Source organism: Schistocerca serialis, chromosome 9 (genome assembly GCF_023864345.2).
Source record: "Schistocerca serialis cubense isolate TAMUIC-IGC-003099 chromosome 9, iqSchSeri2.2, whole genome shotgun sequence".
In the NCBI taxonomy this organism is placed as follows: domain Eukaryota; kingdom Metazoa; phylum Arthropoda; class Insecta; order Orthoptera; family Acrididae; genus Schistocerca; species Schistocerca serialis.
This window is the reverse complement of record NC_064646.1, coordinates 146,565,643-146,584,210: the sequence shown is the minus strand read 5'-3', so window position 1 is coordinate 146,584,210 and position 18,568 is coordinate 146,565,643. Positions and strand designations below refer to the sequence as shown.

General features: G+C 52.9%; 41 non-coding genes across 41 annotated transcripts; 22 read left to right on the top strand and 19 right to left on the bottom strand.

Moving 5' to 3' along the window:
* Nucleotides 1-272: 272 nt before the first annotated feature.
* Nucleotides 273-344, top strand: Trnam-cau (transfer RNA methionine (anticodon CAU)). Its single transcript has one exon. It is a non-coding gene; the product is annotated as a tRNA-Met (tRNA).
* A 417-nt stretch (nucleotides 345-761) lies between these two features.
* On the bottom strand, nucleotides 762-853 carry Trnai-uau (transfer RNA isoleucine (anticodon UAU)). The gene is given in 2 exon segments: nucleotides 762-797; nucleotides 816-853. It is a non-coding gene; the product is annotated as a tRNA-Ile (tRNA).
* Nucleotides 854-1,298: 445 nt separating this feature from the next.
* Nucleotides 1,299-1,371, top strand: Trnar-acg (transfer RNA arginine (anticodon ACG)). The gene has a single exon. It is a non-coding gene; the product is annotated as a tRNA-Arg (tRNA).
* A 274-nt stretch (nucleotides 1,372-1,645) lies between these two features.
* On the top strand, nucleotides 1,646-1,717 carry Trnam-cau (transfer RNA methionine (anticodon CAU)). Its single transcript has one exon. It is a non-coding gene; the product is annotated as a tRNA-Met (tRNA).
* A 233-nt stretch (nucleotides 1,718-1,950) lies between these two features.
* Trnad-guc (transfer RNA aspartic acid (anticodon GUC)) lies at nucleotides 1,951-2,022 on the bottom strand. Its single transcript has one exon. It is a non-coding gene; the product is annotated as a tRNA-Asp (tRNA).
* Nucleotides 2,023-2,134: 112 nt separating this feature from the next.
* Nucleotides 2,135-2,226, bottom strand: Trnai-uau (transfer RNA isoleucine (anticodon UAU)). The gene is given in 2 exon segments: nucleotides 2,135-2,170; nucleotides 2,189-2,226. It is a non-coding gene; the product is annotated as a tRNA-Ile (tRNA).
* A 445-nt stretch (nucleotides 2,227-2,671) lies between these two features.
* Trnar-acg (transfer RNA arginine (anticodon ACG)) lies at nucleotides 2,672-2,744 on the top strand. The gene has a single exon. It is a non-coding gene; the product is annotated as a tRNA-Arg (tRNA).
* Nucleotides 2,745-3,018: 274 nt separating this feature from the next.
* On the top strand, nucleotides 3,019-3,090 carry Trnam-cau (transfer RNA methionine (anticodon CAU)). The gene has a single exon. It is a non-coding gene; the product is annotated as a tRNA-Met (tRNA).
* Nucleotides 3,091-3,507: 417 nt separating this feature from the next.
* Trnai-uau (transfer RNA isoleucine (anticodon UAU)) lies at nucleotides 3,508-3,599 on the bottom strand. Its single transcript is given in 2 exon segments — nucleotides 3,508-3,543; nucleotides 3,562-3,599. It is a non-coding gene; the product is annotated as a tRNA-Ile (tRNA).
* A 445-nt stretch (nucleotides 3,600-4,044) lies between these two features.
* On the top strand, nucleotides 4,045-4,117 carry Trnar-acg (transfer RNA arginine (anticodon ACG)). Its single transcript has one exon. It is a non-coding gene; the product is annotated as a tRNA-Arg (tRNA).
* Nucleotides 4,118-4,391: 274 nt separating this feature from the next.
* On the top strand, nucleotides 4,392-4,463 carry Trnam-cau (transfer RNA methionine (anticodon CAU)). The gene has a single exon. It is a non-coding gene; the product is annotated as a tRNA-Met (tRNA).
* A 233-nt stretch (nucleotides 4,464-4,696) lies between these two features.
* On the bottom strand, nucleotides 4,697-4,768 carry Trnad-guc (transfer RNA aspartic acid (anticodon GUC)). Its single transcript has one exon. It is a non-coding gene; the product is annotated as a tRNA-Asp (tRNA).
* A 112-nt stretch (nucleotides 4,769-4,880) lies between these two features.
* On the bottom strand, nucleotides 4,881-4,972 carry Trnai-uau (transfer RNA isoleucine (anticodon UAU)). The gene is given in 2 exon segments: nucleotides 4,881-4,916; nucleotides 4,935-4,972. It is a non-coding gene; the product is annotated as a tRNA-Ile (tRNA).
* Nucleotides 4,973-5,417: 445 nt separating this feature from the next.
* On the top strand, nucleotides 5,418-5,490 carry Trnar-acg (transfer RNA arginine (anticodon ACG)). Its single transcript has one exon. It is a non-coding gene; the product is annotated as a tRNA-Arg (tRNA).
* Nucleotides 5,491-5,764: 274 nt separating this feature from the next.
* Trnam-cau (transfer RNA methionine (anticodon CAU)) lies at nucleotides 5,765-5,836 on the top strand. The gene has a single exon. It is a non-coding gene; the product is annotated as a tRNA-Met (tRNA).
* Nucleotides 5,837-6,069: 233 nt separating this feature from the next.
* Trnad-guc (transfer RNA aspartic acid (anticodon GUC)) lies at nucleotides 6,070-6,141 on the bottom strand. The gene has a single exon. It is a non-coding gene; the product is annotated as a tRNA-Asp (tRNA).
* Nucleotides 6,142-6,253: 112 nt separating this feature from the next.
* Trnai-uau (transfer RNA isoleucine (anticodon UAU)) lies at nucleotides 6,254-6,345 on the bottom strand. Its single transcript is given in 2 exon segments — nucleotides 6,254-6,289; nucleotides 6,308-6,345. It is a non-coding gene; the product is annotated as a tRNA-Ile (tRNA).
* Nucleotides 6,346-6,790: 445 nt separating this feature from the next.
* Nucleotides 6,791-6,863, top strand: Trnar-acg (transfer RNA arginine (anticodon ACG)). The gene has a single exon. It is a non-coding gene; the product is annotated as a tRNA-Arg (tRNA).
* Nucleotides 6,864-7,626: 763 nt separating this feature from the next.
* Nucleotides 7,627-7,718, bottom strand: Trnai-uau (transfer RNA isoleucine (anticodon UAU)). The gene is given in 2 exon segments: nucleotides 7,627-7,662; nucleotides 7,681-7,718. It is a non-coding gene; the product is annotated as a tRNA-Ile (tRNA).
* A 445-nt stretch (nucleotides 7,719-8,163) lies between these two features.
* Nucleotides 8,164-8,236, top strand: Trnar-acg (transfer RNA arginine (anticodon ACG)). The gene has a single exon. It is a non-coding gene; the product is annotated as a tRNA-Arg (tRNA).
* Nucleotides 8,237-8,999: 763 nt separating this feature from the next.
* Trnai-uau (transfer RNA isoleucine (anticodon UAU)) lies at nucleotides 9,000-9,091 on the bottom strand. The gene is given in 2 exon segments: nucleotides 9,000-9,035; nucleotides 9,054-9,091. It is a non-coding gene; the product is annotated as a tRNA-Ile (tRNA).
* Nucleotides 9,092-9,535: 444 nt separating this feature from the next.
* On the top strand, nucleotides 9,536-9,608 carry Trnar-acg (transfer RNA arginine (anticodon ACG)). The gene has a single exon. It is a non-coding gene; the product is annotated as a tRNA-Arg (tRNA).
* A 577-nt stretch (nucleotides 9,609-10,185) lies between these two features.
* Nucleotides 10,186-10,257, bottom strand: Trnad-guc (transfer RNA aspartic acid (anticodon GUC)). Its single transcript has one exon. It is a non-coding gene; the product is annotated as a tRNA-Asp (tRNA).
* Nucleotides 10,258-10,369: 112 nt separating this feature from the next.
* Trnai-uau (transfer RNA isoleucine (anticodon UAU)) lies at nucleotides 10,370-10,461 on the bottom strand. The gene is given in 2 exon segments: nucleotides 10,370-10,405; nucleotides 10,424-10,461. It is a non-coding gene; the product is annotated as a tRNA-Ile (tRNA).
* Nucleotides 10,462-10,906: 445 nt separating this feature from the next.
* Nucleotides 10,907-10,979, top strand: Trnar-acg (transfer RNA arginine (anticodon ACG)). Its single transcript has one exon. It is a non-coding gene; the product is annotated as a tRNA-Arg (tRNA).
* Nucleotides 10,980-11,253: 274 nt separating this feature from the next.
* Trnam-cau (transfer RNA methionine (anticodon CAU)) lies at nucleotides 11,254-11,325 on the top strand. Its single transcript has one exon. It is a non-coding gene; the product is annotated as a tRNA-Met (tRNA).
* Nucleotides 11,326-11,558: 233 nt separating this feature from the next.
* Nucleotides 11,559-11,630, bottom strand: Trnad-guc (transfer RNA aspartic acid (anticodon GUC)). The gene has a single exon. It is a non-coding gene; the product is annotated as a tRNA-Asp (tRNA).
* A 112-nt stretch (nucleotides 11,631-11,742) lies between these two features.
* Nucleotides 11,743-11,834, bottom strand: Trnai-uau (transfer RNA isoleucine (anticodon UAU)). Its single transcript is given in 2 exon segments — nucleotides 11,743-11,778; nucleotides 11,797-11,834. It is a non-coding gene; the product is annotated as a tRNA-Ile (tRNA).
* Nucleotides 11,835-12,279: 445 nt separating this feature from the next.
* On the top strand, nucleotides 12,280-12,352 carry Trnar-acg (transfer RNA arginine (anticodon ACG)). Its single transcript has one exon. It is a non-coding gene; the product is annotated as a tRNA-Arg (tRNA).
* Nucleotides 12,353-13,115: 763 nt separating this feature from the next.
* On the bottom strand, nucleotides 13,116-13,207 carry Trnai-uau (transfer RNA isoleucine (anticodon UAU)). The gene is given in 2 exon segments: nucleotides 13,116-13,151; nucleotides 13,170-13,207. It is a non-coding gene; the product is annotated as a tRNA-Ile (tRNA).
* Nucleotides 13,208-13,652: 445 nt separating this feature from the next.
* Nucleotides 13,653-13,725, top strand: Trnar-acg (transfer RNA arginine (anticodon ACG)). The gene has a single exon. It is a non-coding gene; the product is annotated as a tRNA-Arg (tRNA).
* Nucleotides 13,726-13,999: 274 nt separating this feature from the next.
* On the top strand, nucleotides 14,000-14,071 carry Trnam-cau (transfer RNA methionine (anticodon CAU)). The gene has a single exon. It is a non-coding gene; the product is annotated as a tRNA-Met (tRNA).
* Nucleotides 14,072-14,488: 417 nt separating this feature from the next.
* Nucleotides 14,489-14,580, bottom strand: Trnai-uau (transfer RNA isoleucine (anticodon UAU)). The gene is given in 2 exon segments: nucleotides 14,489-14,524; nucleotides 14,543-14,580. It is a non-coding gene; the product is annotated as a tRNA-Ile (tRNA).
* Nucleotides 14,581-15,025: 445 nt separating this feature from the next.
* Trnar-acg (transfer RNA arginine (anticodon ACG)) lies at nucleotides 15,026-15,098 on the top strand. Its single transcript has one exon. It is a non-coding gene; the product is annotated as a tRNA-Arg (tRNA).
* A 763-nt stretch (nucleotides 15,099-15,861) lies between these two features.
* Trnai-uau (transfer RNA isoleucine (anticodon UAU)) lies at nucleotides 15,862-15,953 on the bottom strand. Its single transcript is given in 2 exon segments — nucleotides 15,862-15,897; nucleotides 15,916-15,953. It is a non-coding gene; the product is annotated as a tRNA-Ile (tRNA).
* A 445-nt stretch (nucleotides 15,954-16,398) lies between these two features.
* Nucleotides 16,399-16,471, top strand: Trnar-acg (transfer RNA arginine (anticodon ACG)). Its single transcript has one exon. It is a non-coding gene; the product is annotated as a tRNA-Arg (tRNA).
* Nucleotides 16,472-16,745: 274 nt separating this feature from the next.
* On the top strand, nucleotides 16,746-16,817 carry Trnam-cau (transfer RNA methionine (anticodon CAU)). Its single transcript has one exon. It is a non-coding gene; the product is annotated as a tRNA-Met (tRNA).
* Nucleotides 16,818-17,234: 417 nt separating this feature from the next.
* Nucleotides 17,235-17,326, bottom strand: Trnai-uau (transfer RNA isoleucine (anticodon UAU)). The gene is given in 2 exon segments: nucleotides 17,235-17,270; nucleotides 17,289-17,326. It is a non-coding gene; the product is annotated as a tRNA-Ile (tRNA).
* Nucleotides 17,327-17,771: 445 nt separating this feature from the next.
* On the top strand, nucleotides 17,772-17,844 carry Trnar-acg (transfer RNA arginine (anticodon ACG)). Its single transcript has one exon. It is a non-coding gene; the product is annotated as a tRNA-Arg (tRNA).
* Nucleotides 17,845-18,118: 274 nt separating this feature from the next.
* On the top strand, nucleotides 18,119-18,190 carry Trnam-cau (transfer RNA methionine (anticodon CAU)). Its single transcript has one exon. It is a non-coding gene; the product is annotated as a tRNA-Met (tRNA).
* Nucleotides 18,191-18,423: 233 nt separating this feature from the next.
* On the bottom strand, nucleotides 18,424-18,495 carry Trnad-guc (transfer RNA aspartic acid (anticodon GUC)). Its single transcript has one exon. It is a non-coding gene; the product is annotated as a tRNA-Asp (tRNA).
* Nucleotides 18,496-18,568: the final 73 nt, after the last annotated feature.

Genomic DNA, 18,568 nt, shown 5'->3' with positions numbered 1-18,568 from the left:
ATTTTGTTAGTTGCGGGCGCGTAGCTAGGCAGTGCATTCGAATGTCTCCACCTTCGTGGAGTGCAATGTTAATCCTGAGCATCTCGCAGCTGCATCTCGAGACGATCGCGGTAAATATCGCTTCGTGCAAGCGTCAGCGTAGCGTCAGTCGAGCAAAGTCGAGACAAGTCAAGCTGGGAGATGCTACACAGTTAATTAAACGGTAGGCGACGCAGACAACGCTTTTCCAAGTGTCCCATGTCACGCACCGAAGAGCGCGCTTCTCTCGGCACAGCAGAGTGGCGCAGTGGAAGCGTGCTGGGCCCATAACCCAGAGGTCCGTGGATCGAAACCACGCTCTGCTAAAATCATTCTTTTTCTTGGGTGCTTCGAGCTCGATCATTAATCTTGGGGTGCGCTGATTCAGCGTCGACAGCAAACCCTGTGAGTTGTGAAACGACGACGTCGTGTGCAGAATACGAGAAACACTTCCTAAGACGCAGACTTTCTTACGATTTTTTAGCAATTACATTCCTTGATCACAACGGTAATGCTTTTTCGGGCCACACGTGCAACCTTCGCGATATAAAAATCGCATCTCTCCGGCGGGGAATCGAACCCCGGTCTCCCGCGTGACAGGTGAGGATACTAGCCACAATACTACCGAGGAACACGCAGTCGTTGACTACAGTGCACGCACATTTATGGTCTCTCAGGTACGTGATACATCTCAAATCTAGCGTCCCGATGCTTCCATAGTCAGCTGCTACGAAATAAAAGTATGCCCCAGGTGAGGCTCGAACTCACAACCCCGGCATTGCTCACGGCTACTGCCTTATAAGTACCGTGCGCTAACCAATTGCGCCACTGGGGCTACAGCAGAGTGCTTACAGTTAGCGGTATTCACTTTGATGCCAACCTGTTGTGGCTACAGACCCGTCATACGACCGTCACCTGCGGCCATACTACGACTTTAGCACCTGTCTACGAATGCTTCACACGATTCTTGTTTTATATGCTACACTTACAAGCATGTCAACCGCTTGTCATCACCGAAAAAATGCAAAAAAACGGGCGCCTTGCATTCCGCTACCTGTCCAACAGCGACGGCAGATGTGTGGCAAGCTCTAAGCTGTGCAGGCGCTGCGTGGCCGAGCAGCAGGAGGAGAGATGCCTTCCTTGGTGGCAGCTCCCTGCAGCGTGCGGAAGACCAGAGTGGCCGCGCCGCCGTTGTCAGTGGATGACATGCAATTGCCGAGCCACGGAGAACACGTTGCTTTGCGATGTGCACCCGCCTCGTAGCAGAAAACGCAAACAGTGGCCCTGTGGCGCAACGGATAACGCGTCTGACTACGGATCAGAAGATTCCAGGTTCGAATCCTGGCAGGGTCGGCATTTTGTTAGTTGCGGGCGCGTAGCTAGGCAGTGCATTCGAATGTCTCCACCTTCGTGGAGTGCAATGTTAATCCTGAGCATCTCGCAGCTGCATCTCGAGACGATCGCGGTAAATATCGCTTCGTGCAAGCGTCAGCGTAGCGTCAGTCGAGCAAAGTCGAGACAAGTCAAGCTGGGAGATGCTACACAGTTAATTAAACGGTAGGCGACGCAGACAACGCTTTTCCAAGTGTCCCATGTCACGCACCGAAGAGCGCGCTTCTCTCGGCACAGCAGAGTGGCGCAGTGGAAGCGTGCTGGGCCCATAACCCAGAAGTCCGTGGATCGAAACCACGCTCTGCTAAAATCATTCTTTTTCTTGGGTGCTTCGAGCTCGATCATTTATCTTGGGGTGCGCTGATTCAGCGTCGACAGCAAACCCTGTGAGTTGTGAAACGACGACGTCGTGTGCAGAATACGAGAAACACTTCCTAAGACGCAGACTTTCTTACGATTTTTTAGCAATTACATTCCTTGATCACAACGGTAATGCTTCTTCGGGCCACACGTACAACCTTCGCGATATAAAAATCGCATCTCCCCGGCGGGGAATCGAACCCCGGTCTCCCGCGTGACAGGCGGGGATACTAACCACTATACTACCGAGGAACACGCAGTCGTTGACTACAGTGCACGCACATTTATGGTCTCTCAGGTACGTGATACATCTCAAATCTAGCGTCCCGATGCTTCCATAGTCAGCTGCTACGAAATAAAAGTATGCCCCATGTGAGGCTCGAACTCACAACCCCGGCATTGCTCACGGCTACTGCCTTATAAGTACCGTGCGCTAACCAATTGCGCCACTGGGGCTACAGCAGAGTGCTTACAGTTAGCGGTATTCACTTTGATGCCAACCTGTTGTGGCTACAGACCCGTCATACGACCGTCACCTGCGGCCATACTACGACTTTAGCACCTGTCTACGAATGCTTCACACGATTCTTGTTTTATATGCTACACTTACAAGCATGTCAACCGCTTGTCATCACCGAAAAAATGCAAAAAAACGGGCGCCTTGCATTCCGCTACCTGTCCAACAGCGACGGCAGATGTGTGGCAAGCTCTAAGCTGTGCAGGCGCTGCGTGGCCGAGCAGCAGGAGGAGAGATGCCTTCCTTGGTGGCAGCTCCCTGCAGCGTGCGGAAGACCAGAGTGGCCGCGCCGCCGTTGTCAGTGGATGACATGCAATTGCCGAGCCACGGAGAACACGTTGCTTTGCGATGTGCACCCGCCTCGTAGCAGAAAACGCAAACAGTGGCCCTGTGGCGCAACGGATAACGCGTCTGACTACGGATCAGAAGATTCCAGGTTCGAATCCTGGCAGGGTCGGCATTTTGTTAGTTGCGGGCGCGTAGCTAGGCAGTGCATTCGAATGTCTCCACCTTCGTGGAGTGCAATGTTAATCCTGAGCATCTCGCAGCTGCATCTCGAGACGATCGCGGTAAATATCGCTTCGTGCAAGCGTCAGCGTAGCGTCAGTCGAGCAAAGTCGAGACAAGTCAAGCTGGGAGATGCTACACAGTTAATTAAACGGTAGGCGACGCAGACAACGCTTTTCCAAGTGTCCCATGTCACGCACCGAAGAGCGCGCTTCTCTCGGCACAGCAGAGTGGCGCAGTGGAAGCGTGCTGGGCCCATAACCCAGAGGTCCGTGGATCGAAACCACGCTCTGCTAAAATCATTCTTTTTCTTGGGTGCTTCGAGCTCGATCATTAATCTTGGGGTGCGCTGATTCAGCGTCGACAGCAAACCCTGTGAGTTGTGAAACGACGACGTCGTGTGCAGAATACGAGAAACACTTCCTAAGACGCAGACTTTCTTACGATTTTTTAGCAATTACATTCCTTGATCACAACGGTAATGCTTTTTCGGGCCACACGTGCAACCTTCGCGATATAAAAATCGCATCTCTCCGGCGGGGAATCGAACCCCGGTCTCCCGCGTGACAGGTGAGGATACTAGCCACAATACTACCGAGGAACACGCAGTCGTTGACTACAGTGCACGCACATTTATGGTCTCTCAGGTACGTGATACATCTCAAATCTAGCGTCCCGATGCTTCCATAGTCAGCTGCTACGAAATAAAAGTATGCCCCAGGTGAGGCTCGAACTCACAACCCCGGCATTGCTCACGGCTACTGCCTTATAAGTACCGTGCGCTAACCAATTGCGCCACTGGGGCTACAGCAGAGTGCTTACAGTTAGCGGTATTCACTTTGATGCCAACCTGTTGTGGCTACAGACCCGTCATACGACCGTCACCTGCGGCCATACTACGACTTTAGCACCTGTCTACGAATGCTTCACACGATTCTTGTTTTATATGCTACACTTACAAGCATGTCAACCGCTTGTCATCACCGAAAAAATGCAAAAAAACGGGCGCCTTGCATTCCGCTACCTGTCCAACAGCGACGGCAGATGTGTGGCAAGCTCTAAGCTGTGCAGGCGCTGCGTGGCCGAGCAGCAGGAGGAGAGATGCCTTCCTTGGTGGCAGCTCCCTGCAGCGTGCGGAAGACCAGAGTGGCCGCGCCGCCGTTGTCAGTGGATGACATGCAATTGCCGAGCCACGGAGAACACGTTGCTTTGCGATGTGCACCCGCCTCGTAGCAGAAAACGCAAACAGTGGCCCTGTGGCGCAACGGATAACGCGTCTGACTACGGATCAGAAGATTCCAGGTTCGAATCCTGGCAGGGTCGGCATTTTGTTAGTTGCGGGCGCGTAGCTAGGCAGTGCATTCGAATGTCTCCACCTTCGTGGAGTGCAATGTTAATCCTGAGCATCTCGCAGCTGCATCTCGAGACGATCGCGGTAAATATCGCTTCGTGCAAGCGTCAGCGTAGCGTCAGTCGAGCAAAGTCGAGACAAGTCAAGCTGGGAGATGCTACACAGTTAATTAAACGGTAGGCGACGCAGACAACGCTTTTCCAAGTGTCCCATGTCACGCACCGAAGAGCGCGCTTCTCTCGGCACAGCAGAGTGGCGCAGTGGAAGCGTGCTGGGCCCATAACCCAGAAGTCCGTGGATCGAAACCACGCTCTGCTAAAATCATTCTTTTTCTTGGGTGCTTCGAGCTCGATCATTTATCTTGGGGTGCGCTGATTCAGCGTCGACAGCAAACCCTGTGAGTTGTGAAACGACGACGTCGTGTGCAGAATACGAGAAACACTTCCTAAGACGCAGACTTTCTTACGATTTTTTAGCAATTACATTCCTTGATCACAACGGTAATGCTTCTTCGGGCCACACGTACAACCTTCGCGATATAAAAATAGCATCTCCCCGGCGGGGAATCGAACCCCGGTCTCCCGCGTGACAGGCGGGGATACTAACCACTATACTACCGAGGAACACGCAGTCGTTGACTACAGTGCACGCACATTTATGGTCTCTCAGGTACGTGATACATCTCAAATCTAGCGTCCCGATGCTTCCATAGTCAGCTGCTACGAAATAAAAGTATGCCCCATGTGAGGCTCGAACTCACAACCCCGGCATTGCTCACGGCTACTGCCTTATAAGTACCGTGCGCTAACCAATTGCGCCACTGGGGCTACAGCAGAGTGCTTACAGTTAGCGGTATTCACTTTGATGCCAACCTGTTGTGGCTACAGACCCGTCATACGACCGTCACCTGCGGCCATACTACGACTTTAGCACCTGTCTACGAATGCTTCACACGATTCTTGTTTTATATGCTACACTTACAAGCATGTCAACCGCTTGTCATCACCGAAAAAATGCAAAAAAACGGGCGCCTTGCATTCCGCTACCTGTCCAACAGCGACGGCAGATGTGTGGCAAGCTCTAAGCTGTGCAGGCGCTGCGTGGCCGAGCAGCAGGAGGAGAGATGCCTTCCTTGGTGGCAGCTCCCTGCAGCGTGCGGAAGACCAGAGTGGCCGCGCCGCCGTTGTCAGTGGATGACATGCAATTGCCGAGCCACGGAGAACACGTTGCTTTGCGATGTGCACCCGCCTCGTAGCAGAAAACGCAAACAGTGGCCCTGTGGCGCAACGGATAACGCGTCTGACTACGGATCAGAAGATTCCAGGTTCGAATCCTGGCAGGGTCGGCATTTTGTTTGTTGCGGGCGCGTAGCTAGGCAGTGCATTCGAATGTCTCCACCTTCGTGGAGTGCAATGTTAATCCTGAGCATCTCGCAGCTGCATCTCGAGACGATCGCGGTAAATATCGCTTCGTGCAAGCGTCAGCGTAGCGTCAGTCGAGCAAAGTCGAGACAAGTCAAGCTGGGAGATGCTACACAGTTAATTAAACGGTAGGCGACGCAGACAACGCTTTTCCAAGTGTCCCATGTCACGCACCGAAGAGCGCGCTTCTCTCGGCACAGCAGAGTGGCGCAGTGGAAGCGTGCTGGGCCCATAACCCAGAGGTCCGTGGATCGAAACCACGCTCTGCTAAAATCATTCTTTTTCTTGGGTGCTTCGAGCTCGATCATTAATCTTGGGGTGCGCTGATTCAGCGTCGACAGCAAACCCTGTGAGTTGTGAAACGACGACGTCGTGTGCAGAATACGAGAAACACTTCCTAAGACGCAGACTTTCTTACGATTTTTTAGCAATTACATTCCTTGATCACAACGGTAATGCTTTTTCGGGCCACACGTGCAACCTTCGCGATATAAAAATCGCATCTCCCCGGCGGGGAATCGAACCCCGGTCTCCCGCGTGACAGGTGGGGATACTAACCACTATACTACCGAGAAACACGCAGTCGTTGACTACAGTGCACGCACATTTATGGTCTCTCAGGTACGTGATGCATCTCAAATCTAGCGTCCCGATGCTTCCATAGTCAGCTGCTACGAAATAAAAGTATGCCCCAGGTGAGGCTCGAACTCACAACCCCGGCATTGCTCACGGCTACTGCCTTATAAGTACCGTGCGCTAACCAATTGCGCCACTGGGGCTACAGCAGAGTGCTTACAGTTAGCGGTATTCACTTTGATGCCAACCTGTTGTGGCTACAGACCCGTCATACGACCGTCACCTGCGGCCATACTACGACTTTAGCACCTGTCTACGAATGCTTCACACGATTCTTGTTTTATATGCTACACTTACAAGCATGTCAACCGCTTGTCATCACCGAAAAAATGCAAAAAAACGGGCGCCTTGCATTCCGCTACCTGTCCAACAGCGACGGCAGATGTGTGGCAAGCTCTAAGCTGTGCAGGCGCTGCGTGGCCGAGCAGCAGGAGGAGAGATGCCTTCCTTGGTGGCAGCTCCCTGCAGCGTGCGGAAGACCAGAGTGGCCGCGCCGCCGTTGTCAGTGGATGACATGCAATTGCCGAGCCACGGAGAACACGTTGCTTTGCGATGTGCACCCGCCTCGTAGCAGAAAACGCAAACAGTGGCCCTGTGGCGCAACGGATAACGCGTCTGACTACGGATCAGAAGATTCCAGGTTCGAATCCTGGCAGGGTCGGCATTTTGTTAGTTGCGGGCGCGTAGCTAGGCAGTGCATTCGAATGTCTCCACCTTCGTGGAGTGCAATGTTAATCCTGAGCATCTCGCAGCTGCATCTCGAGACGATCGCGGTAAATATCGCTTCGTGCAAGCGTCAGCGTAGCGTCAGTCGAGCAAAGTCGAGACAAGTCAAGCTGGGAGATGCTACACAGTTAATTAAACGGTAGGCGACGCAGACAACGCTTTTCCAAGTGTCCCATGTCACGCACCGAAGAGCGCGCTTCTCTCGGCACAGCAGAGTGGCGCAGTGGAAGCGTGCTGGGCCCATAACCCAGAGGTCCGTGGATCGCAACCACGCTCTGCTAAAATCATTCTTTTTCTTGGGTGCTTCGAGCTCGATCATTAATCTTGGGGTGCGCTGATTCAGCGTCGACAGCAAACCCTGTGAGTTGTGAAACGACGACGTCGTGTGCAGAATACGAGAAACACTTCCTAAGACGCAGACTTTCTTACGATTTTTTAGCAATTACATTCCTTGATCACAACGGTAATGCTTTTTCGGGCCACACGTGCAACCTTCGCGATATAAAAATCGCATCTCTCCGGCGGGGAATCGAACCCCGGTCTCCCGCGTGACAGGTGAGGATACTAGCCACAATACTACCGAGGAACACGCAGTCGTTGACTACAGTGCACGCACATTTATGGTCTCTCAGGTACGTGATACATCTCAAATCTAGCGTCCCGATGCTTCCATAGTCAGCTGCTACGAAATAAAAGTATGCCCCAGGTGAGGCTCGAACTCACAACCCCGGCATTGCTCACGGCTACTGCCTTATAAGTACCGTGCGCTAACCAATTGCGCCACTGGGGCTACAGCAGAGTGCTTACAGTTAGCGGTATTCACTTTGATGCCAACCTGTTGTGGCTACAGACCCGTCATACGACCGTCACCTGCGGCCATACTACGACTTTAGCACCTGTCTACGAATGCTTCACACGATTCTTGTTTTATATGCTACACTTACAAGCATGTCAACCGCTTGTCATCACCGAAAAAATGCAAAAAAACGGGCGCCTTGCATTCCGCTACCTGTCCAACAGCGACGGCAGATGTGTGGCAAGCTCTAAGCTGTGCAGGCGCTGCGTGGCCGAGCAGCAGGAGGAGAGATGCCTTCCTTGGTGGCAGCTCCCTGCAGCGTGCGGAAGACCAGAGTGGCCGCGCCGCCGTTGTCAGTGGATGACATGCAATTGCCGAGCCACGGAGAACACGTTGCTTTGCGATGTGCACCCGCCTCGTAGCAGAAAACGCAAACAGTGGCCCTGTGGCGCAACGGATAACGCGTCTGACTACGGATCAGAAGATTCCAGGTTCGAATCCTGGCAGGGTCGGCATTTTGTTAGTTGCGGGCGCGTAGCTAGGCAGTGCATTCGAATGTCTCCACCTTCGTGGAGTGCAATGTTAATCCTGAGCATCTCGCAGCTGCATCTCGAGACGATCGCGGTAAATATCGCTTCGTGCAAGCGTCAGCGTAGCGTCAGTCGAGCAAAGTCGAGACAAGTCAAGCTGGGAGATGCTACACAGTTAATTAAACGGTAGGCGACGCAGACAACGCTTTTCCAAGTGTCCCATGTCACGCACCGAAGAGCGCGCTTCTCTCGGCACAGCAGAGTGGCGCAGTGGAAGCGTGCTGGGCCCATAACCCAGAGGTCCGTGGATCGCAACCACGCTCTGCTAAAATCATTCTTTTTCTTGGGTGCTTCGAGCTCGATCATTAATCTTGGGGTGCGCTGATTCAGCGTCGACAGCAAACCCTGTGAGTTGTGAAACGACGACGTCGTGTGCAGAATACGAGAAACACTTCCTAAGACGCAGACTTTCTTACGATTTTTTAGCAATTACATTCCTTGATCACAACGGTAATGCTTTTTCGGGCCACACGTGCAACCTTCGCGATATAAAAATCGCATCTCTCCGGCGGGGAATCGAACCCCGGTCTCCCGCGTGACAGGTGAGGATACTAGCCACAATACTACCGAGGAACACGCAGTCGTTGACTACAGTGCACGCACATTTATGGTCTCTCAGGTACGTGATACATCTCAAATCTAGCGTCCCGATGCTTCCATAGTCAGCTGCTACGAAATAAAAGTATGCCCCAGGTGAGGCTCGAACTCACAACCCCGGCATTGCTCACGGCTACTGCCTTATAAGTACCGTGCGCTAACCAATTGCGCCACTGGGGCTACAGCAGAGTGCTTACAGTTAGCGGTATTCACTTTGATGCCAACCTGTTGTGGCTACAGACCCGTCATACGACCGTCACCTGCGGCCATACTACGACTTTAGCACCTGTCTACGAATGCTTCACACGATTCTTGTTTTATATGCTACACTTACAAGCATGTCAACCGCTTGTCATCACCGAAAAATGCAAAAAAACGGGCGCCTTGCATTCCGCTACCTGTCCAACAGCGACGGCAGATGTGTGGCAAGCTCTAAGCTGTGCAGGCGCTGCGTGGCCGAGCAGCAGGAGGAGAGATGCCTTCCTTGGTGGCAGCTCCCTGCAGCGTGCGGAAGACCAGAGTGGCCGCGCCGCCGTTGTCAGTGGATGACATGCAATTGCCGAGCCACGGAGAACACGTTGCTTTGCGATGTGCACCCGCCTCGTAGCAGAAAACGCAAACAGTGGCCCTGTGGCGCAACGGATAACGCGTCTGACTACGGATCAGAAGATTCCAGGTTCGAATCCTGGCAGGGTCGGCATTTTGTTAGTTGCGGGCGCGTAGCTAGGCAGTGCATTCGAATGTCTCCACCTTCGTGGAGTGCAATGTTAATCCTGAGCATCTCGCAGCTGCATCTCGAGACGATCGCGGTAAATATCGCTTCGTGCAAGCGTCAGCGTAGCGTCAGTCGAGCAAAGTCGAGACAAGTCAAGCTGGGAGATGCTACACAGTTAATTAAACGGTAGGCGACGCAGACAACGCTTTTCCAAGTGTCCCATGTCACGCACCGAAGAGCGCGCTTCTCTCGGCACAGCAGAGTGGCGCAGTGGAAGCGTGCTGGGCCCAACCCAGAGGTCCGTGGATCGAAACCACGCTCTGCTAAAATCATTCTTTTTCTTGGGTGCTTCGAGCTCGATCATTAATCTTGGGGTGCGCTGATTCAGCGTCGACAGCAAACCCTGTGAGTTGTGAAACGACGACGTCGTGTGCAGAATACGAGAAACACTTCCTAAGACGCAGACTTTCTTACGATTTTTTAGCAATTACATTCCTTGATCACAACGGTAATGCTTTTTCGGGCCACACGTGCAACCTTCGCGATATAAAAATCGCATCTCCCCGGCGGGGAATCGAACCCCGGTCTCCCGCGTGACAGGTGGGGATACTAACCACTATACTACCGAGAAACACGCAGTCGTTGACTACAGTGCACGCACATTTATGGTCTCTCAGGTACGTGATGCATCTCAAATCTAGCGTCCCGATGCTTCCATAGTCAGCTGCTACGAAATAAAAATATGCCCCAGGTGACGCTCGAACTCACAACCCCGGCATTGCTCACGGCTACTGCATTATAAGTACCGTGCGCTAACCAATTGCGCCACTGGGGCTACAGCAGAGTGCTTACAGTTAGCGGTATTCACTTTGATGCCAACCTGTTGTGGCTACAGACCCGTCATACGACCGTCACCTGCGGCCATACTACGACTTTAGCACCTGTCTACGAATGCTTCACACGATTCTTGTTTTATATGCTACACTTACAAGCATGTCAACCGCTTGTCATCACCGAAAAAATGCAAAAAAACGGGCGCCTTGCATTCCGCTACCTGTCCAACAGCGACGGCAGATGTGTGGCAAGCTCTAAGCTGTGCAGGCGCTGCGTGGCCGAGCAGCAGGAGGAGAGATGCCTTCCTTGGTGGCAGCTCCCTGCAGCGTGCGGAAGACCAGAGTGGCCGCGCCGCCGTTGTCAGTGGATGACATGCAATTGCCGAGCCACGGAGAACACGTTGCTTTGCGATGTGCACCCGCCTCGTAGCAGAAAACGCAAACAGTGGCCCTGTGGCGCAACGGATAACGCGTCTGACTACGGATCAGAAGATTCCAGGTTCGAATCCTGGCAGGGTCGGCATTTTGTTAGTTGCGGGCGCGTAGCTAGGCAGTGCATTCGAATGTCTCCACCTTCGTGGAGTGCAATGTTAATCCTGAGCATCTCGCAGCTGCATCTCGAGACGATCGCGGTAAATATCGCTTCGTGCAAGCGTCAGCGTAGCGTCAGTCGAGCAAAGTCGAGACAAGTCAAGCTGGGAGATGCTACACAGTTAATTAAACGGTAGGCGACGCAGACAACGCTTTTCCAAGTGTCCCATGTCACGCACCGAAGAGCGCGCTTCTCTCGGCACAGCAGAGTGGCGCAGTGGAAGCGTGCTGGGCCCATAACCCAGAGGTCCGTGGATCGAAACCACGCTCTGCTAAAATCATTCTTTTTCTTGGGTGCTTCGAGCTCGATCATTAATCTTGGGGTGCGCTGATTCAGCGTCGACAGCAAACCCTGTGAGTTGTGAAACGACGACGTCGTGTGCAGAATACGAGAAACACTTCCTAAGACGCAGACTTTCTTACGATTTTTTAGCAATTACATTCCTTGATCACAACGGTAATGCTTTTTCGGGCCACACGTGCAACCTTCGCGATATAAAAATCGCATCTCCCCGGCGGGGAATCGAACCCCGGTCTCCCGCGTGACAGGTGGGGATACTAACCACTATACTACCGAGAAACACGCAGTCGTTGACTACAGTGCACGCACATTTATGGTCTCTCAGGTACGTGATGCATCTCAAATCTAGCGTCCCGATGCTTCCATAGTCAGCTGCTACGAAATAAAAATATGCCCCAGGTGACGCTCGAACTCACAACCCCGGCATTGCTCACGGCTACTGCATTATAAGTACCGTGCGCTAACCAATTGCGCCACTGGGGCTACAGCAGAGTGCTTACAGTTAGCGGTATTCACTTTCATGCCAACCTGTTGTGGCTACAGACCCGTCATACGACCGTCACCTGCGGCCATACTACGACTTTAGCACCTGTCTACGAATGCTTCACACGATTCTTGTTTTATATGCTACACTTACAAGCATGTCAACCGCTTGTCATCACCGAAAAAATGCAAAAAAACGGGCGCCTTGCATTCCGCTACCTGTCCAACAGCGACGGCAGATGTGTGGCAAGCTCTAAGCTGTGCAGGCGCTGCGTGGCCGAGCAGCAGGAGGAGAGATGCCTTCCTTGGTGGCAGCTCCCTGCAGCGTGCGGAAGACCAGAGTGGCCGCGCCGCCGTTGTCAGTGGATGACATGCAATTGCCGAGCCACGGAGAACACGTTGCTTTGCGATGTGCACCCGCCTCGTAGCAGAAAACGCAAACAGTGGCCCTGTGGCGCAACGGATAACGCGTCTGACTACGGATCAGAAGATTCCAGGTTCGAATCCTGGCAGGGTCGGCATTTTGTTAGTTGCGGGCGCGTAGCTAGGCAGTGCATTCGAATGTCTCCACCTTCGTGGAGTGCAATGTTAATCCTGAGCATCTCGCAGCTGCATCTCGAGACGATCGCGGTAAATATCGCTTCGTGCAAGCGTCAGCGTAGCGTCAGTCGAGCAAAGTCGAGACAAGTCAAGCTGGGAGATGCTACACAGTTAATTAAACGGTAGGCGACGCAGACAACGCTTTTCCAAGTGTCCCATGTCACGCACCGAAGAGCGCGCTTCTCTCGGCACAGCAGAGTGGCGCAGTGGAAGCGTGCTGGGCCCATAACCCAGAGGTCCGTGGATCGCAACCACGCTCTGCTAAAATCATTCTTTTTCTTGGGTGCTTCGAGCTCGATCATTAATCTTGGGGTGCGCTGATTCAGCGTCGACAGCAAACCCTGTGAGTTGTGAAACGACGACGTCGTGTGCAGAATACGAGAAACACTTCCTAAGACGCAGACTTTCTTACGATTTTTTAGCAATTACATTCCTTGATCACAACGGTAATGCTTTTTCGGGCCACACGTGCAACCTTCGCGATATAAAAATCGCATCTCTCCGGCGGGGAATCGAACCCCGGTCTCCCGCGTGACAGGTGAGGATACTAGCCACAATACTACCGAGGAACACGCAGTCGTTGACTACAGTGCACGCACATTTATGGTCTCTCAGGTACGTGATACATCTCAAATCTAGCGTCCCGATGCTTCCATAGTCAGCTGCTACGAAATAAAAGTATGCCCCAGGTGAGGCTCGAACTCACAACCCCGGCATTGCTCACGGCTACTGCCTTATAAGTACCGTGCGCTAACCAATTGCGCCACTGGGGCTACAGCAGAGTGCTTACAGTTAGCGGTATTCACTTTGATGCCAACCTGTTGTGGCTACAGACCCGTCATACGACCGTCACCTGCGGCCATACTACGACTTTAGCACCTGTCTACGAATGCTTCACACGATTCTTGTTTTATATGCTACACTTACAAGCATGTCAACCGCTTGTCATCACCGAAAAAATGCAAAAAAACGGGCGCCTTGCATTCCGCTACCTGTCCAACAGCGACGGCAGATGTGTGGCAAGCTCTAAGCTGTGCAGGCGCTGCGTGGCCGAGCAGCAGGAGGAGAGATGCCTTCCTTGGTGGCAGCTCCCTGCAGCGTGCGGAAGACCAGAGTGGCCGCGCCGCCGTTGTCAGTGGATGACATGCAATTGCCGAGCCACGGAGAACACGTTGCTTTGCGATGTGCACCCGCCTCGTAGCAGAAAACGCAAACAGTGGCCCTGTGGCGCAACGGATAACGCGTCTGACTACGGATCAGAAGATTCCAGGTTCGAATCCTGGCAGGGTCGGCATTTTGTTAGTTGCGGGCGCGTAGCTAGGCAGTGCATTCGAATGTCTCCACCTTCGTGGAGTGCAATGTTAATCCTGAGCATCTCGCAGCTGCATCTCGAGACGATCGCGGTAAATATCGCTTCGTGCAAGCGTCAGCGTAGCGTCAGTCGAGCAAAGTCGAGACAAGTCAAGCTGGGAGATGCTACACAGTTAATTAAACGGTAGGCGACGCAGACAACGCTTTTCCAAGTGTCCCATGTCACGCACCGAAGAGCGCGCTTCTCTCGGCACAGCAGAGTGGCGCAGTGGAAGCGTGCTGGGCCCATAACCCAGAGGTCCGTGGATCGAAACCACGCTCTGCTAAAATCATTCTTTTTCTTGGGTGCTTCGAGCTCGATCATTAATCTTGGGGTGCGCTGATTCAGCGTCGACAGCAAACCCTGTGAGTTGTGAAACGACGACGTCGTGTGCAGAATACGAGAAACACTTCCTAAGACGCAGACTTTCTTACGATTTTTTAGCAATTACATTCCTTGATCACAACGGTAATGCTTTTTCGGGCCACACGTGCAACCTTCGCGATATAAAAATCGCATCTCTCCGGCGGGGAATCGAACCCCGGTCTCCCGCGTGACAGGTGAGGATACTAGCCACAATACTACCGAGGAACACGCAGTCGTTGACTACAGTGCACGCACATTTATGGTCTCTCAGGTACGTGATACATCTCAAATCTAGCGTCCCGATGCTTCCATAGTCAGCTGCTACGAAATAAAAGTATGCCCCAGGTGAGGCTCGAACTCACAACCCCGGCATTGCTCACGGCTACTGCCTTATAAGTACCGTGCGCTAACCAATTGCGCCACTGGGGCTACAGCAGAGTGCTTACAGTTAGCGGTATTCACTTTGATGCCAACCTGTTGTGGCTACAGACCCGTCATACGACCGTCACCTGCGGCCATACTACGACTTTAGCACCTGTCTACGAATGCTTCACACGATTCTTGTTTTATATGCTACACTTACAAGCATGTCAACCGCTTGTCATCACCGAAAAAATGCAAAAAAACGGGCGCCTTGCATTCCGCTACCTGTCCAACAGCGACGGCAGATGTGTGGCAAGCTCTAAGCTGTGCAGGCGCTGCGTGGCCGAGCAGCAGGAGGAGAGATGCCTTCCTTGGTGGCAGCTCCCTGCAGCGTGCGGAAGACCAGAGTGGCCGCGCCGCCGTTGTCAGTGGATGACATGCAATTGCCGAGCCACGGAGAACACGTTGCTTTGCGATGTGCACCCGCCTCGTAGCAGAAAACGCAAACAGTGGCCCTGTGGCGCAACGGATAACGCGTCTGACTACGGATCAGAAGATTCCAGGTTCGAATCCTGGCAGGGTCGGCATTTTGTTAGTTGCGGGCGCGTAGCTAGGCAGTGCATTCGAATGTCTCCACCTTCGTGGAGTGCAATGTTAATCCTGAGCATCTCGCAGCTGCATCTCGAGACGATCGCGGTAAATATCGCTTCGTGCAAGCGTCAGCGTAGCGTCAGTCGAGCAAAGTCGAGACAAGTCAAGCTGGGAGATGCTACACAGTTAATTAAACGGTAGGCGACGCAGACAACGCTTTTCCAAGTGTCCCATGTCACGCACCGAAGAGCGCGCTTCTCTCGGCACAGCAGAGTGGCGCAGTGGAAGCGTGCTGGGCCCATAACCCAGAGGTCCGTGGATCGCAACCACGCTCTGCTAAAATCATTCTTTTTCTTGGGTGCTTCGAGCTCGATCATTAATCTTGGGGTGCGCTGATTCAGCGTCGACAGCAAACCCTGTGAGTTGTGAAACGACGACGTCGTGTGCAGAATACGAGAAACACTTCCTAAGACGCAGACTTTCTTACGATTTTTTAGCAATTACATTCCTTGATCACAACGGTAATGCTTTTTCGGGCCACACGTGCAACCTTCGCGATATAAAAATCGCATCTCTCCGGCGGGGAATCGAACCCCGGTCTCCCGCGTGACAGGTGAGGATACTAGCCACAATACTACCGAGGAACACGCAGTCGTTGACTACAGTGCACGCACATTTATGGTCTCTCAGGTACGTGATACATCTCAAATCTAGCGTCCCGATGCTTCCATAGTCAGCTGCTACGAAATAAAAGTATGCCCCAGGTGAGGCTCGAACTCACAACCCCGGCATTGCTCACGGCTACTGCCTTATAAGTACCGTGCGCTAACCAATTGCGCCACTGGGGCTACAGCAGAGTGCTTACAGTTAGCGGTATTCACTTTGATGCCAACCTGTTGTGGCTACAGACCCGTCATACGACCGTCACCTGCGGCCATACTACGACTTTAGCACCTGTCTACGAATGCTTCACACGATTCTTGTTTTATATGCTACACTTACAAGCATGTCAACCGCTTGTCATCACCGAAAAAATGCAAAAAAACGGGCGCCTTGCATTCCGCTACCTGTCCAACAGCGACGGCAGATGTGTGGCAAGCTCTAAGCTGTGCAGGCGCTGCGTGGCCGAGCAGCAGGAGGAGAGATGCCTTCCTTGGTGGCAGCTCCCTGCAGCGTGCGGAAGACCAGAGTGGCCGCGCCGCCGTTGTCAGTGGATGACATGCAATTGCCGAGCCACGGAGAACACGTTGCTTTGCGATGTGCACCCGCCTCGTAGCAGAAAACGCAAACAGTGGCCCTGTGGCGCAACGGATAACGCGTCTGACTACGGATCAGAAGATTCCAGGTTCGAATCCTGGCAGGGTCGGCATTTTGTTAGTTGCGGGCGCGTAGCTAGGCAGTGCATTCGAATGTCTCCACCTTCGTGGAGTGCAATGTTAATCCTGAGCATCTCGCAGCTGCATCTCGAGACGATCGCGGTAAATATCGCTTCGTGCAAGCGTCAGCGTAGCGTCAGTCGAGCAAAGTCGAGACAAGTCAAGCTGGGAGATGCTACACAGTTAATTAAACGGTAGGCGACGCAGACAACGCTTTTCCAAGTGTCCCATGTCACGCACCGAAGAGCGCGCTTCTCTCGGCACAGCAGAGTGGCGCAGTGGAAGCGTGCTGGGCCCATAACCCAGAGGTCCGTGGATCGAAACCACGCTCTGCTAAAATCATTCTTTTTCTTGGGTGCTTCGAGCTCGATCATTAATCTTGGGGTGCGCTGATTCAGCGTCGACAGCAAACCCTGTGAGTTGTGAAACGACGACGTCGTGTGCAGAATACGAGAAACACTTCCTAAGACGCAGACTTTCTTACGATTTTTTAGCAATTACATTCCTTGATCACAACGGTAATGCTTTTTCGGGCCACACGTGCAACCTTCGCGATATAAAAATCGCATCTCTCCGGCGGGGAATCGAACCCCGGTCTCCCGCGTGACAGGTGAGGATACTAGCCACAATACTACCGAGGAACACGCAGTCGTTGACTACAGTGCACGCACATTTATGGTCTCTCAGGTACGTGATACATCTCAAATCTAGCGTCCCGATGCTTCCATAGTCAGCTGCTACGAAATAAAAGTATGCCCCAGGTGAGGCTCGAACTCACAACCCCGGCATTGCTCACGGCTACTGCCTTATAAGTACCGTGCGCTAACCAATTGCGCCACTGGGGCTACAGCAGAGTGCTTACAGTTAGCGGTATTCACTTTGATGCCAACCTGTTGTGGCTACAGACCCGTCATACGACCGTCACCTGCGGCCATACTACGACTTTAGCACCTGTCTACGAATGCTTCACACGATTCTTGTTTTATATGCTACACTTACAAGCATGTCAACCGCTTGTCATCACCGAAAAAATGCAAAAAAACGGGCGCCTTGCATTCCGCTACCTGTCCAACAGCGACGGCAGATGTGTGGCAAGCTCTAAGCTGTGCAGGCGCTGCGTGGCCGAGCAGCAGGAGGAGAGATGCCTTCCTTGGTGGCAGCTCCCTGCAGCGTGCGGAAGACCAGAGTGGCCGCGCCGCCGTTGTCAGTGGATGACATGCAATTGCCGAGCCACGGAGAACACGTTGCTTTGCGATGTGCACCCGCCTCGTAGCAGAAAACGCAAACAGTGGCCCTGTGGCGCAACGGATAACGCGTCTGACTACGGATCAGAAGATTCCAGGTTCGAATCCTGGCAGGGTCGGCATTTTGTTAGTTGCGGGCGCGTAGCTAGGCAGTGCATTCGAATGTCTCCACCTTCGTGGAGTGCAATGTTAATCCTGAGCATCTCGCAGCTGCATCTCGAGACGATCGCGGTAAATATCGCTTCGTGCAAGCGTCAGCGTAGCGTCAGTCGAGCAAAGTCGAGACAAGTCAAGCTGGGAGATGCTACACAGTTAATTAAACGGTAGGCGACGCAGACAACGCTTTTCCAAGTGTCCCATGTCACGCACCGAAGAGCGCGCTTCTCTCGGCACAGCAGAGTGGCGCAGTGGAAGCGTGCTGGGCCCATAACCCAGAGGTCCGTGGATCGAAACCACGCTCTGCTAAAATCATTCTTTTTCTTGGGTGCTTCGAGCTCGATCATTAATCTTGGGGTGCGCTGATTCAGCGTCGACAGCAAACCCTGTGAGTTGTGAAACGACGACGTCGTGTGCAGAATACGAGAAACACTTCCTAAGACGCAGACTTTCTTACGATTTTTTAGCAATTACATTCCTTGATCACAACGGTAATGCTTTTTCGGGCCACACGTGCAACCTTCGCGATATAAAAATCGCATCTCCCCGGCGGGGAATCGAACCCCGGTCTCCCGCGTGACAGGTGGGGATACTAACCACTATACTACCGAGAAACACGCAGTCGTTGACTACAGTGCACGCACATTTATGGTCTCTCAGGTACGTGATGCATCTCAAATCTAGCGT